General features: G+C 32.2%; 1 pseudogene; it reads right to left on the reverse strand.

Moving 5' to 3' along the window:
- Window positions 1-1,230: 1,230 nt before the first annotated feature.
- On the reverse strand, window positions 1,231-1,616 carry LOC102977503 (40S ribosomal protein S26-like; annotated as a pseudogene).
- Between the last annotated feature and the right edge of the window lie 10,263 nt (window positions 1,617-11,879).

The raw sequence follows: 11,879 nt of genomic DNA on the forward strand, positions 1-11,879 counted from the left end.
CCTCCCAAAGACACTATTATGATGAATTGAATAACATTTCAGTGAAAATGTTTATAGTGTTTCAGAGTAACAAAAGCATTTACTACTGGAGATTTTCAGACTAGACAAATTTAATTAGGCTAGCCAAGAGGCAAGCAGATGAAAAAAGAGCTGCTTGCCCATTCATTTTGTACTAGCCAGCTGAAATTTCAAATACAGCAGCTTCTTTCTGTATCTATCACAGGTGTATGGAGATAAATCAAACCAAACTATTTCTGTAACATTACAGTATAGTAAATTGCATCATGAGCTAGCACAGTGTGAGTGGTATCAAACAGATACTCAATTTGTGAAAGGAGTTATCTCAAAACAGGCATTTTCTGAAATACTTTGCTAAACACTGATATGTTAACTTCTCAACAACAGAGCATTTTCAGTCTTATATTGAAAAGGTGGCATTTTCAATCCAAATATCTGTAACAAATATGATCCAAATATTTTTGTTTTTTATATTTTATTGGGACTGGTGATTAGCTTGTTTTATTGGCATACCAATTTCTGTGGCTTATACAGAGGTTGCAGGATGTAGCTCATAAATTTCAGAATAAGATATCTGTGTGTGAATCTTACATCCATTACTTGTTCGTGTGGGCTAGTTAGTCTTTCTGAATCTTGGTTTAGTTACCTATAATCACAGTATGGCTGTGAACATTAAATACATAAAAAAAACCCTTTATAAATAGAATAGTACATGTAATAATTGATGATTAACTAATGTTAGAATCCTTTTTCTCTAGTAACTCATGTTTCCAATCCATTAAGCACTTTCCTAATTGTCACCTTAGGGCCCACCTGGCCCAGTTTTAGCATCATTAAAACAAAACAAAAGTACTAGTATGTAAAAAAGGTAATTGCTATGTGATAACAATTTAACTTGTATCTCTCAAATAACTCTAAATTTTAATCAAGTTTATCTCATAAAAATACTTCCAAAAGTCTTCCTTTTTTCCTCTTCTTGTTTGTTTACAGCCTACAGGTTCTGATAGGCCTCTTATTTTTAGACTCTTTCACCCTTCCTCTCCAAAAACATTGCCTGAACTTTAACTCATGAAGATTTTTATGTCTTGATATTTTTCCTGCCTCTTTAGTCATGTTTTTTTCTACTCATTCTTTATTTTTTTAAAAGTATTATTTCCATTTTATTGTCTTTTCAGAGAACAGTGTTTCTTCAGTCTTTAAGGACGTATCTCCTTACATGGGCTTTGGTGGACTTTGTGAGGCAGCACACATAGATCTAAATTGGGGTGAAGGTGCTTGGTTCTTCCCAGCTTCCTGAGAACAATTCCTGACTACCTTGTTGTGAATGGCACAACTCACGCAGTAATGTAGTTTCACATACAGCTTGGGAAACACATAGGCATTGAAAACACTCGCTTCAGAAATGTCCCTGAAAGCTGCGGCCTCTACTATGTTCCAAATGACGAACTTCTTAATGGCCTTGTCCTTGGGCATGCATCAGGCACAGTTGGTGCAGCGAATGGGCTGCACATGGCCATGGCCCTTTGCGCATGACCATTGTTCCTTCTTTTCTTGGTCAGCTTGGAAGCAAGACATGAGAGAGGACTCTTTCTACACATTCTTTAACTCCCTATATGAACTTTGGGAGAATGGTCTGGTAAAGGTACATTTTCTTGAGGGATGAAAGAGGGTGAAGGCAGGAAAGAGCAAAAAGAGAAGTAGAAGAACATTAACATTTCAGTACATCTTTTTTCAGTTCTTGTCACAGGTGAATGAACTACAATATTTTTAAATTGTTTTAGGCAACAAAGTTTAGTCTTGAGTTATCAACTTTGTCTTGAACCTCAAAATCAATTCTTCTTATGATTTAGATTAGAGTACAAAACTATTAATAACTCCTATTTCCTAGAAATTAAAAAGAAAAGTTTTTAAGATTGTTCATCTCATTTCATTGAGAAATCAAGGATACTCTTTTATATACATTTCATTCTTCCTATTCTTTCTAACATTGTCATTCAAAAGTATATCCTTTTCAGATTTATTCTAATCATAAAATTACAGAAAATTTCCTTCTTATTTTATATTTGTCTGGTCTGGCATTTTGAAGTAATGATTCAGCAGTCAACAATCACTTACCGAACTCCAGATATATGTTAGGGACTAAATCATTTCCTAGAGATACAAAGTCTAAGAGGATAGAAGCTCTGTTCTTAAGGCCAGTGATAGTAAACTCCATGTTGTTCTAGTTACTATATAAGAGGGTGCACTTTATGAGAAGTTAAAATTCCTAGATGACTCATAATGATACCTACCCAATTATATTGACTTGTGCCATATTCTGGTAGTAATGGATGCTTCTTATGGGAAACACAAAATTAGAGGGGTAAAAAAATGCCCCGTCCAAAAAAAGGCCAACTATGTTTTGTCATATTTTTGTGGAGAATTAAGATGTTGGGGAAGGACATAGTTGTCAGGTAGAAACTTAGGAATTGTGAAGGGTATTCTAAAGGGCAAGAATAATCCAAACTGTTTTAGTGGCTTTTAGGACATAGGAGCCAAACTACTGTTCTCTTGAGGGAGAAACATATACTTTTCTTGGCTGAAACATAGCTCTGCATGAGTTGGAACTTACCTAAAAGAAAAGGGGAGTTAAGAAAGAAGAATGTAGTTAACAGAAGATTTAATTGTGAAAATATTAGTAAAGTTTAAGGACTCATCATTCATTCATTGATCCAACAGTATTTATTGAGTATCTACCATGTGCCAGACATTGTGTCAGATGCTAAGAATAGAGCAATAAAGAGGTAGACCCCCCCATCTTTCATCTTTGGGAGCTCTCAGTCTAGGAATAAAAAAAATGTGCATTTTAATTTCTCTATGTGTTTAGTGTCTGCGAAAAGTTATGTGATAAGCAGGCACCTGTGAAATATTCAGTGAGTAAGACCTGTATGTCATTAATTAATTATTTGCTGAAAAAAGGACACATTCCCTGACCTTAAGAAACAAACTTAATAACTCACATTTAGCCCTTGCTGTGTGCTAAGCAGTGGTAAGTGCCTTATGTTGATTTTTTTAAAAAAATTGAATCCTTGCTATAACTCTATGAAGTAAGTACTCTGGTTATAGATGAGGAAAGTAGTTTAGCGAAGTTAACTAAGTTGGTCCTAAGATTCTATAACTACTAAGTGGCAGACCTAAATTTTGAAAGGAGCAGAGACTCCAGGTTCCTCTCTTAACCACTATATCACATTGGATTCTCTTGCCTTCCTTATATGGTTGGCAGGTTCCCAGGATCTAAAAGTCTTATATGCTTTTACTCTCTATTGTTGATATTGTTCTAATACAGAATACAGAAACTAATCATTACATCAATTCTATGAAAGTTTTCTTATAATGATTTATGTCAAACTAGGTCCTCAAATCATCAAAAGGAATAGAGAAAGATCTACTTATTTAATTGGCATATTGTCTCAATCAAAAATCATAAACCTACCACTCGCTGCCTGTCAGAGTTCCCATTATGAGTTACACTTCTGGGATAAGACCTTAAACTCTCAATGAAAAAATAAGTAAACAAAACAGTGTGATATTGCACAAAAAGAGACACATAGATCAATGGAACAGAATAGTGAGTCCAGAAAAAAAACACATGCCCATATGGTCAATTAATCTACAACAAAGAGGCAAGAATATATAATGAAAGACAGTCTCTTCAATAAGTAGCGGTGGGGAAAAACAGACAGCTACCTGTAAAAGACTAGACTTTTCTCATACCATATACAAAAATAAACTCAAATGGATTAAAGACTTAAATGTAAGACCTGAAATTATAAAACTCCTAGAAGACAACATAGGCAGTATGCTCTTTGACATCAGTATTAGCAGTATTTTTGAATCTGTCTCCTTAGTCAAGGGAAACAAAAGCAAAAATAAGCAAATGGGACTACATTAAACTAAAAAAAAAGTTTTGCACAGTGAGGGAAACCATTGATAAAACAAAAAGGCAGCCTACTGAATGGGAGAATATATTTGCAAATGATATGTTTGATAAGGGATTAATATCCAAAATACAAACAATTCAATTCAAAAATAGCCAGAGGATATGAATAGACATTTTTCCAAAGAAGACATACAGGTGGCCAACAGGCACATGGAAAGATGCTCAACATCACTCATAATCAGGGAAATGCAAATTAAAACCGCAATGAAATATTACCTCACACCAGTCTGAATGGCTGCCATCAAAAAGACAACAAATAACAAGTGTTGGCAAGAATGTGGAGCAAAGGGAACTCGTGTGCACTGTTGGTGGAAATGTAAATTAGTGCAGCCATTATGGAAAGAGTATGGAGTTTCCTCATAAAAATTAAAAATAAAACTACCGTATGATCTAGCAATTTCACTCCTGGATATTTATCCAAAGAAAACTGAAACACTAATTTCAAAAGATATATGCACCCCAATGTTCACTGCAGCATTATTTAAGATAGTGAAGGTGTAGAAGCAAACTAAGTGTCCATTGACAGATAAATGGATAAAGAAGATGTGGTATATATGCAGGATGGGATATTACTCAGCCATAAAAAAAGAATGAAACCTTGCAATTTGCAACAACATGGATGGACCTAGAGGGTTTTATGCTAAGTGAAACTTAGCTTTCAAACAGAGAAAGACAAAAACTGTATGTTTTCACTTATATGTGGATTCTAAAAAATAAAACAAATGAAATGTAACAAAACAGAAACAGACTCACAGATAAAGAGAACAAACTAGTGGTTGCCAGAGGGGAGGTGGATAGAGGGTTGGTGAAGTAGATGAAGGAGATTAAGAAGTACAAACTACCAGCTATAAAATAAGTCACGGGGATATAATGTACAGCACAGGGAATATAGTCAATAATATTCTAATAACTGGTGCATTATCTATAAAAATATTGAACCACTGTGTTGTACACCTGAAATTATTATAATACTGTAAATCAAATATACTTCAATTGAAAAAAAGGAAAGAAAAAATAAGTTTAGTTGTTTGGGGTTGTTTAAATCCCTTGTCTTCAACTATTTTCCAATAATGTGTTGGACAAATTCTACTCAGTATCCTGTTCATTAAATTAAGACAGTGTTTGGATCGTCTTTTATTTGTCAGGTACTGTTCAGGTACTAAAAATACCAGAGTAGAAAAAAAGCATCCATGGTCTTATGGAACTGTATTCTAGGAGGGAGGGGTAAGGAGACAAAAATCTATCTATCTCTCTCTCTCTCTATCTATCTATCTGTCTACCTACCTACCTATTTACCTACCTACCTACCTACCTAATCTATCTAGGAGGTTATGACAAATATTAAGAAGAAAACTAAAGCATAATAGAGTGAGAGATGAAAGTGCAGCTAATAGGTGGATTAGGAAAGGCCTCCCAGATGAGGTGACATTTAAGCACATATTGAAGTGAGAGTTAGCTGTGAGGGTATCTGAGAAGAGCCTTCACCTCAAGGAGACTTTGGGACAACTCTATGCTGAATATGGGAGTGCAGAAAGGGATGAGGAAGGAGGAGACGATAGGATATAGTCTGTGAGACAATTTGACTATGGAAAGTTTGCACACATGTTTGTAAACAACACATAGCAGTGATTTTCAGATGACTTTGAATATATTTTAAATTATATTGCCTATAATAACAGTAAAATAATTGTTCATCCTGGTTAGGGGCTTGATTGGTTTTCCCATTTTGGAAAGTTGATGTGCAAGAAGTGCAGCATCCAATGGAGTTTTCTTTTGTGGATATGGCTCCTCCACAGTAATGTATACTAGCTGTGAACACTTTATTTCTCTATGCATTTCTTTGTTCTTTTATTATTTACTGTTTTCTGTAGTTGCATATTTTATATTGTTCTATCTTTTAGATGAATAGCAGAAGTAGATTTCTAAACTCCTAGTCTGCTGATAAGTATTAGAACTTACAGTTTTTTTAACCTGGAGGAATTTTTAAATGGCATGATAAACCATTGCATTTTAAGACTGTTCTGAATAAATCAAACTTTAAAACAAAGTTTATTTTGCCAACCATAGCAAGATTTATCACAAACAAACTGGTCCTGGATCAGAAAGTAAATATTTCAACTAGCAGTTATGCCTAGTTTGTGAATATTACAGCCAGTAAATAGTCCTTTCTCCTTTTCAAAAAAGATAAGCATAAAAACTCATTTGAGATGAGAGAGGCACTTTTTTTTTTCATATGCTAAGTACTGAAGCTCTTTAGAATATCATTTTAAGAAGTTAAAAGTGGGAAAAGTACCTTGGCAAAGAAATATAACTATATAGGAATGAAACAATTGCCATTTAAAACTGTTACTAAATAATTTAGGAGTATTGTAAAATAGTAACAATTATTTTATTAAAATAGATGAAGTAAGAAGGTCAGGGCAACCATGATGCTTTTACTTGTGTTTGGATGGTCGAGCAGCCTGATAGGGCTGGTTTTGAATTTATACTGTGATGACACTGAAGTATGCAATCATTAACCCCATTTATGACAGTAAATCACAACATAGAGTGTAAATTTGCCAAATATGTTAAAACAAGCCATAGAAATTATTTCCTGCCTGCTTGAATCTGATTAACTTACTTGTATGTATACATGTACCACCCAGGCATAGAGCTTATCCTTACTTTATGAGAAATATGGTTCCATCTGGAACAATGGTATTTCCCATCAAAATTTGAATTATTTTGGTAACACAATTATTTTGTTTGACTTTGAGAAGTAAGTGATAAACACACCGATTTCAAAATAGTTAAGGCCAATGATCTTTTGTCTACCTTAATTTGATTGTGATTGTGAATTTAGCACACCAAGTGATACATGTTAAAATTTAAAATTATTTTGGATTTACTTTGATGTTCTTTTTGTAATGATCATAAGGTGCTTTTGAACAAAGTTAACTACCTACTATATTCTTTTTTTGTAGTTTGTTCTGGAGACATTTTATTTTTAATTAAATTTGTCTTAATCTACATGAAAATACACATATCTTATTATGTAATATCAACTACATTAGAATGAATGTTGCCAATTAGACAATCAATAGTAATACAAAATTTTGTGCCAAAAAAAGAAAAAAGTAACAAAAGGTAAACCTTGCCTTTGCTATAGAGTTACAAAGGAGTCATTGTTCTACTTTAGCACCAAAATCTCCATCCGAAAGAATAAAGCATATTAGAATAAAAAAAAAAAGGGATAATGAGATAGAAAGACCTGTATATTGGAGTATTATAGTTACAAAGGAGTCATTGTTCTACTTTAGCACCAAAATCTCCATCCGAAAGAATAAAGCATATTAGAATAAAAAAAAAAAAGGGATAATGAGATAGAAAGACCTGTATATTGGAGTATTATAGGTAAAGATTTGTTTAGAAAAAAAAAAGATATAAGAAAGAGATAAAATTGAGGGATTTTTAGAGAATATTTATTTTTGTTTCTTTTGAAAAGTAATACGTCCATAAGAAATAATTAAAACAGTAACAAAATGAAAAAATTAAAAGCAAGTCATCTTCCCACAGCTGGCCTCAGTCTACAAGACTCTCTCCTAGAGGTAATCCTTGCAACAGTTTGAGTATATCATTCTAGAAATGTTTTACACAAATGCAAGCAAGTAAATGTACACCTATGTTTAATTTAAACATAGATGCACACTTGCATTAGAGACAATGTTTTGTACTCTGTTATGTATTCATACACCTTGGATATAGTTTCAATCCTGCACTTAGAAATATACTTCATTCTTTTTGTTTTGCTTTGTTTAATTTTATTTGTTTGAGCAGGTAGTAGAGGCAATGTCACAAAATTCAAAACTCAAAAAAAAATTATAAAGCTGAAAGTTAGTTGCCTGTCCTCCAGCCACTGAGTGCTATTGATTAGCAACAACCATGTGACATTTTCCAGAGATTTCCAGATATTCCATTTAGTTACAGACATATAACACTTACCCCACCACACACACACTCAGGTTGTATAATATACAAATTGATCTGCAAATTGAGTCAATTGTTGAGACGTGGATGGATCTAGAGACTGTCAGACAGAGTGAAGTAAGTCAGAAATAGAAAAACAAATAACGTATATTAACACATATATGTGGAACCTAGAAAAATGGTACAGATGAACCGGTTTGCAGGGCAGAAGTTGAGACACAGATGTAGAGAACAAACGTATGGACACTAAGGGGGGAAAGCCGAGGGCGTGTGTGTGTGTGTGTGATGAATTGTGAGATTGAGATTGACATGTATACACTGATGTGTATAAAACTGATGACTAATAAGAACCTGCTGTATAAAAAAAATAGAGAAAACCTATTTATTAGGTTTATAGACATGTGTGCAATTAAAAAAAAACAAAACACTACTGTTACCTTTAAAAAAAATAGACTATACATTTTCCTGTAAGCACAGCTTTAGTCACCTCCTAGTTTTGGTATGTAATATTTTTATTGTCATTCAGTTCAAATTATTTTCTAACTCCAATTGTGATTTGTTTTTTGGGGGATTACTTAGAAGTAGTGTATTTCATAACTTCTAGTTACTTTTTTGTTACTGATTTGTAGCTTAACTACAAGTCAAGAAACACACTGTATAATTTTAATACTTTGAAATTTGTTAAAATTTGCCTTAGAGCACAATATGGTCAGTTTTAAAAATGTTCCAAGTGTGCTTGAAAATAATTTGTAATTTAAAGTTTTGGAGTATAGTGACTATATATCTGCTTGTTGGAAAAAAAAAAAGAAGGAAAATAAAACAAGTTGTCTTGGAGATGATCAATTTCAGCATGTATAGAGCTGCTTAATATTTTTTTACAGCTACATGATACTCATCATATATGTGTATCATAATTATTTACTCAGTCCCCTTTGATGAAAATTATTTCCCATATTTTATTATTATACACAAGGCTACAGTGCATGCTTTAAAATATACAACAGATGTAATGATCTATATGGGAATAGAATCTAAAAAAGGGTGGATATATGTATATGTATAACTGATTCATTTTGCTGTACAGCAGAAACTAACACAACATTGTAAATCAACTATACTCCAATAAAAATTAATTATAAAAAGTAAAAATTAAATATACAACAGAGTATATATAAGAGTATATATTGATATACTCCTAGAAATTGAATTGCTGGAACAAAGGCGTATGCAGGTAAAGCTTTAGTAGATGATATCAAATTGTTCTCCACAGTTGCTGTACAAATTTGCATTTCTACCAGAAAACTGCAAGGGTACTTTTTTCCCACACTTTTTACAACATAATTTTTTTTATTGCTTCTTTTCTTACCTAATTGACTTTTTAACAGTGTTACCTCATTGTGGCTTTATTTTGTATTTCCCTTTTTTATAAATGAGTTTGAGTATCTTCATATTTTTAGGCTAATTGCTTTTCCATTTCTGTGAACTCTCTTCCTATGCTTTTCCCACTTTTCTGTTGGGCTGTTCGTCTTTTTCTTACTGATTTGGTGGAAGTATTATATACTGAGGTAATTTACTGAGTGTCTATGATATAGCTATGTATGTTTCTTCCAAGTGTGTCATGTGTTTCTTTTCACTTTGCTTATCTTTTTTCCATCCACACATTTTTTTTAATGCACTAAATCTACTAATATTTATTTTATGGCTTCTATTTGGGGTTTGGGTTTGGGTTTTAATAATCTGAACTTTAACTTGTAATCAAGTGTGATATAGGAATCCATTTTTTTTTCCCAGATAGCCAGCCAGTGGTCCCAAAACCATTTGCAGAATGATTAATTTTTAATACTATAAATTTGAAATGTCAGTTTTATCATATTCTAAAATCCCAGATGTATAGAGTACTATCTCTGGATTTCTATTTTATTCCTTTGAAATTTCAGTCCTTCCATGAACCAATACCACATTTATTTATTCAGACTGAAAAATATTTAATATCTGGTAAAGCTAGACCCTTATTGCCTTGTCAGATTTTCTTGGCTCTTCTAGTATGTATATTTTTCCAGAACTACTTTTGAATTGACCCTCTAATTAAAAAAAAAAGGCATATAAAGATTAATATATAAATAATAGATTCTGATATTTGGGGGTATTGAATTACATTTATTGATTAACTCATGAAGCATTGACAATTTTCTGACTTTGAGTGTTCTTATCCAAGAATAAGGTATGTCTTTTATTATTTTATCTGAATTTATGTTTTGCAGTCATTTTAGACAGTTTTTAATCATATTTTCTGTTGATTTTTATGTATTTGCAAATCTTAAATGTCACATTATTAGATTCTTTGTTTTTTATAATGTATATTCTTATTGTTATTTGTAATAGTATCTATTATTGTTATTATTAGTGGTAGTGGTACTAGGTGTAGTAATAATAATGATGATTTTCTTGGTTTAGCTAAGAAATCTGCTAGTATTTGCAAATCATTGTAATCTTTATCCTTGGATGTTTCCTGTTATCCTTTCATATATATGTTTGTATATTTATATACATAAATACAGATATATATTATGTATATAAAATATTTGTATGTCTATATATTTCCTTTGTCTTAATAACTGATTAAGAGGGACTTCAAAACATTTCTTTTATGCTTGTTTATGTTGGGTGTTATTAATTTCTACTTTAATTGAATTATGCTCAGAGGATATTGTTTGTATTATTTTTATTTTGAAATTTATGGAGAGTTTTGTGAGGCTTACTATATGGCTATTTTTACAAATGATCTTGGGGAAGCTGAAAAGTAGGTATATTCTTAGTTTTCAGATTTAACTTACTGAGTATACTGTTTGGGCATTTACATATTTCTTAATTTTGTTCATATGATCTGTCACATACTGAAAAAATACTTCTTTTTCTTATATTTCTTTTTTAATTTCCTGATGTTTTAGTGTAAGAATATTTATGCTATGTAATTTGGTGCATAGATACTTTTAAATTTTAGAACTGACTACTTATGGTACTCTTTAGCAATAGGAACTACCTTTTTTTTTTGGTCTCTTTTTTCTACTTCAACCTTTTTAAACATTGTAATTATCTTATGTGACTGTTCATATTTTTATTTTTATCATTTTGCATCTATGTTTATACATACTGTGTGATGCACTCTGAGAATTTTTTTTATTTTAAGGAAGCATTTTTCTCTATTTACACTTAATGATAAAAGTATTTCTAGTCCCAGAAACATATTTTATGTAGTACCTTCTGAGTGTATTGCTTCTTTTTGAGTCTTTCATTCCAAGGAACATATTTTTGTCTCTAGGTTATTTTATTTTATTTTTATTGAAGTATAGTTGATTTACAATGTTGTGCTAATTTCTGCTGTACAGCAAAATGACTCAGTTATACACATATATACATTGTTTTTAAAAATTCTTTTCCATTATGGTTTACCCCAGGAGACTGGATATAGTTCCCTGTGAGATACAGTAGGACCTTGTTGTTTATCTATTCTAAGTGTAATAGTTTGCATCTAATAACCACAAACTCCCAGTCCATCCCTCTCCCTCCCCACCTCCCCCGTGGCAACAGGTCTGTTCTCTATGTCTGTGAGTCTGTTTCTATTTTGTAGATAGGCTCATTTGTGTCATATTTTGGATTCTACATACAAGTGAAATCATATGGTATTTGTCTTTCTCTTCCTGACTTTCTTCACTTAGTATGATAGTCTCTAGTTGCAGCCATGTTGCCGCAAATGGCATTATTTCATTCTTTTTCATGGCTGAGTAGTATTCCATTGTATATATGTATCACATCTTCTTTATCCATTCATCTTTAGATGGACATTTAGGTTGTTTCCATGTCTTGGCTATTGTGAATAGTGCTTCTGTGAACATAGGGGTGCATGTATCTTTTT

Source organism: Physeter macrocephalus, chromosome 8 (genome assembly GCF_002837175.3).
Source record: "Physeter macrocephalus isolate SW-GA chromosome 8, ASM283717v5, whole genome shotgun sequence".
Taxonomy (NCBI): domain Eukaryota; kingdom Metazoa; phylum Chordata; class Mammalia; order Artiodactyla; family Physeteridae; genus Physeter; species Physeter macrocephalus.